The sequence below is a fragment of the Lactuca sativa genome, chromosome 5, assembly GCF_002870075.4.
Source record: "Lactuca sativa cultivar Salinas chromosome 5, Lsat_Salinas_v11, whole genome shotgun sequence".
NCBI classification, from domain to species: Eukaryota; Viridiplantae; Streptophyta; class Magnoliopsida; order Asterales; family Asteraceae; genus Lactuca; species Lactuca sativa.
This window is the reverse complement of record NC_056627.2, coordinates 55,811,265-55,816,073: the sequence shown is the minus strand read 5'-3', so window position 1 is coordinate 55,816,073 and position 4,809 is coordinate 55,811,265. Positions and strand designations below refer to the sequence as shown.

General features: G+C 36.0%; 1 non-coding gene across 1 annotated transcript; it reads right to left on the bottom strand.

The window, feature by feature from the left end:
* Positions 1-3,994: 3,994 nt before the first annotated feature.
* On the bottom strand, positions 3,995-4,101 carry LOC111915661 (small nucleolar RNA R71). The gene has a single exon (XR_002858223.1). It is a non-coding gene; the product is annotated as a small nucleolar RNA R71 (small nucleolar RNA).
* Between the last annotated feature and the right edge of the window lie 708 nt (positions 4,102-4,809).

The following is a 4,809-nucleotide window of genomic DNA, read 5'->3' as shown; positions in this document are numbered from 1 at the left end:
ATAAAGCAGCAAGCGAGGAAGCAAAGTAGGCTATATGGCTAAAGAACTTTATTAGAGACCATGGAGTTATACTGGCTATAAAGGAGCCTATGGAAATTTTCTGTGATAGTGAAAGTGCAGTTGCCTTAGCCAAGGAACCAAGGGATCATGGAAGATCCAAACACATCGACATAAAATACCATTTCATCAGACATTGAATAGAAGAAGGACTCTTTGTGGAAAAGAGGGTATCATCGGATGAGAACCCAGCAGATCCCCTCACGAAGGGACTGGGTAGGGTTAAACATCTTCAGCATGCGAGGCGCATAGGGCTAAAGGATGATATTAGTTTTAGAAATTAGATAGTTTTTGAAATTTGTAAAGTGTAATTGACATTTGATGATAAATAAAAGTTGTTGTTTATTTATAAGTATAAGTGTTGATATCTTTTGTCAATCGTTTACTATCATTTCAATTTTGCATGTTTTGACTTCCTGAATAATTATGTTATGGTATTTCATATTATTCAAATTCTCCACAGTCAGTCACATATCGGAAGTAGATATGAATCAAGACTGTCATGAGTTGGATTGTAGATGTCTAAGTTGTTAGACATAGCAAGAGTTGCTACAACGTTCATGAGTGCTCATAAGTTCTGAGTATTGGATTCAACCCACACTTACTTGTATCACTTCATGGAATTTATCTTGAGTGATCGTGAGATGGTAATATCATATAAGTCTTCAAACCTAGAGATATGAGTTGTTGATTATGAGTTGGTTATACATTGATTGTACGAAAACGCATTGGTAACTCGATGTTATAAAACGTGCCTTTGAGTATAATTCAGCGAGTAGTAGAACAAGCATATAAGTCAAAGTTTATTTGTTCCTCCTTGGATTAGAAGCGATATTTGGGCCCCTCGATGATTTTGTTTTGACCAATGTACTGGGCCCGGCCAAAACTAAATTGATGTGTTCAATTAAGTTATATGTCAAACAAATCGGAAATCGGGAAACAAAATTTTGGACAATAAGTAAGACTTTGTTCCATGTATTTTTCCGACTGATCACAAGAACAAAGGATTATATGATCACTTATCTTAAATGGCGTCTCATCATCATCTCAGTTCCGCGAGACCATGAAAGAGCTACGATTGCTGATCGGTTACTGAAGTCATTCTTGCAGTTAGAGTTATTAGACTTATCCAAGTGGGAGACTGTTGGATTAGGTGTCTAAGTTCATAACTATTTCAAGAATGTACTTGACCTGGTTGGCATGGTCTATTTTGGTTACATGGCATTGCAACACTTGGATAGACTAAATGAGAGAAAGGACACTTAAGGATTATTAATATATTATAATTTCTAATATATTAATAATATTATTTAATTAGTATTGATGAAAGAATTAATTTGGAATTAATTAAATGATCAAAAAGATACTAATTAAATATATGGGGTTGATTATGTAAATCATCCATTATTGTATAGTGGGCTAATGATCCATGGTTTATATGAATTGGGCTAAACCCTTAAGGTGCTCCATGGATAGTCTATGGAGGTTATAAACCCATGGATCATGGAATATGAAAAGCCATGACAATTAGGGTTTACATGGTGTAACCCTACTTGTGAGACAACTAAATAAAGACCATAAGTCTACCAAAAATCAACACTACAAGAGAAGAACTATAGGGCTAGCCGATTTTGAGTGATTGTGAACTTATCTCAAAGTTATTCTAAGTGTTCTGGTGTTGTGTGAGACATTTGAGGCATCACACTTGAGGTGCTAGGTTCACAAGGTTCTCAAGGAATCCAAGCAACAAAAAGGTATGTTCTTCTACTAGCTATTATGATTCAAAGTTCCCCATCCCATGTTAGTTAGGTTAAGAACCTTGGAAATCAAATTTGCATGTATCTTAGTAAAACATAGATCCAAGGTTTCTAGGGTTGCATGTATACCTTAGGAGTGTTAGAATGCTCAAAACCCTTCAATAATAACCCGAAACCAACTCTCTTCTGGATTCCTTCTGTGACTCAGGTGCGATTGAAGGGTTATTGAAGCTCTGGATTTCGAAGATTTTTCCCTAGAGTTCAATTCGAAAATGATTAAAGGCAACATATCTCTTTTTCTTCTTAATCTAGTGAACAAAACCATGATTTTACTTCTAGGATTTGTATTTGAGTTATTGTTTGCTGTAATTATGAGCTAAAACTCGGAACTTATGTTTATGGTAGTTAATTTTTTGTTAATATAATTTGATTTTATGGTGTGGATTATGTGATTTGGTGAAAATTGTTTTGCTAAGTTTGTAATCGATCATTATGTGCTGATAATAACTATTTTTCTATTAATTACCAAGTCTATTATGTTGCATGAACATCCTCTTAATTACTTGCTTCATATGATCTATGTGAAAACAACATTATACGCCTAGTATTAGTGAATATGAACCTAGGATTAATAGAAAACAGGTAAGTTAATGTGTAAGCTTGTGTGATGAGCAACCATACAAGATGTTGATTAAATTAGTCATTTAATTAGCCAAACTACAAGTTTTACTTAACCCAAATCAAAATACTATTGAATTCATTAGTTTAACAAATTGGCCACTATTTAAATTAATTTGTTTTCTAAGGATTAGTAATAGTGAATACGAGCCTAATCACATTTATCGGTAGCCAATGACAAAATAATCCATTGTACTTGCCATAAAATCAACTATAGAAACAAGTGAGTCGAAACTAAACAGAAGTCCCTTTTATTATTGAATCTAGTCATCTTCAAATTCCTTAGCTGTTATTCGTTTTTTTTTTCTTGTTTAAAGTATTGGTTAATTGTTAAGTTTCTTGTCTTGCAAAACTAGAGAAATCCCCTTCTTCTTAATTATTTGTTTTTATTAGGTAATCTTAGTATTTAATTTAGCTGTGACCGTTCCTGTGTTCGGTACCCTTCTTACTTGAACTATATTGCTAAATGATAGGTACACTGCCTTTCGTGTGTTTATTTGTGTTTGAAGTAGTAGGATTAAACTAGTGCATTTTACACACATCAAGTTTTTGGCGCCGTTGTCGGGGACGGTTTTAATTAGTTATCTTAATTGCTAGAGTTATCGATCCTTTGTGTAAGATTTATCTTGCATAAAGTTACCATTTTAGTTAATTAGTTATCTCGTGTTAGTTATTTAGTAGTTTATTTATTTTTTTGAAATTTTCTCTTGAACTCATCGAGTACAGTCGAACTGACTTGACGAGTCCATCGTAAAATTTATAATTTCGTTTTATTTCATTTTTGTTCTTTTTACATGTGTTTTCTATTTTCTTACAGGTATTATATGACCCAATGCTTAAATACACATTTGGTCCCACCATTCGAAGACCCAGAATCCGCTCTTAGGAAGAACAAGGATAAAGTCGTTGAAGACACTAGCCCGCCAAAGAAGTCACCTTCCAGGGACCTTAAATCGGTCTTTGGCAAGAAGAAAAGCAAGGAAGTGGGTGAGTCTAGCAATCAAAAGAGCGAGGAAAGCAAACTTGAGAGTTTTGAAAAAGATCCAATTCCAAAAGAAACCGAATATGAGTTAGAATTCGAAGAATAAAGTGAGAAAGAAAGCAAACCCGACAACACCATGGATGACATTGCGGATCTTACCATGGGTGAATACAAGAGAAGGATGCATGATGATACTGGGTCAGGCCTCGTGCAACCTGTAATTCCAGCAACTGCTAATTTTGAACTAAAAGGCCACATACTAGCCGAACTCATGGACATCCCATTCTATGGGAAAGATCACGAAGATGCGTACAAGCACATTAATGAGGTCGACGACATAGCCGACTATTTCAACATTCCGAACGTTCCTCGTGAGATTGTTTTGCTTCCTATGCTGCCGATTACACTTAAAGGAGCCGCGAAAGATTGGCTAAAAGCACTCCCTCCAGGATCCATCACTACATGGGCTTAATTGCGTCAAGAGTTCATTGATCAATTCTGCCATCCCTCAAAAATAGCAAAATTGAAGAAAGCCATTGCAAATTTTGAACAAAAAATGGGAGAGTCACTCTATGAAGCATGGGAAAGGTACAAGGGTTTGTTGAGGAGTTGCCCCCACAATGATCTTAACATTCAACAAGAAGTCTCCATTTTCTATGATGGATTCAACGTGACAACTAGGCAGCTCCTTGATTCCTAAGGACCACTTACAAAGAAGAATCCCAGAGTTATAAAAAAAGCTGATTGAAGAATTCTCTAAGCACTCTAGAGAATACCCTAATCCAAGGGGTGACTCAACAGTGGGGCAGTGAATTCAGTTTCAGATAGCATGGCGGTAGTAATGGAAAAATTGGATAGCTTAGACCGAAGAATGACAAAGATGGATCAATCTATCCATTTCATCTGGGTGGGATGTGACAATTGTAGTGGGCCTCACCTTACTAAGGATTGTGATCTAGATGAGAATGGGAACTGGAAGGTACAAGTATGCTATTCAAGTGGCGATAGATATGATGAGGATTGGCGGAATCCGTAAAAGGAGTGGCTACCGTATGTTGAACACTAAAGGAGGAGCCGGTGCAAGATAAAAAGATGGACTTTGAAGACATGCTCACAAGATTTGCAGTTGCATCCGAAAAGAGACACAATGAAACTGATGTTGCAATTAAGGAACAACAAGCCATGATGAAAGCGCAACAATCTTTGATGAGAAATCAATAGGCCTCTATACTAAACATTGAAAAATAGTTAGGCTAGCTTGCACTACAAATCAATCAAAGAGCACCGGGTGAACTTCCAAGCAATACCGAGAAAAATCCGATGGGTGCTCATATA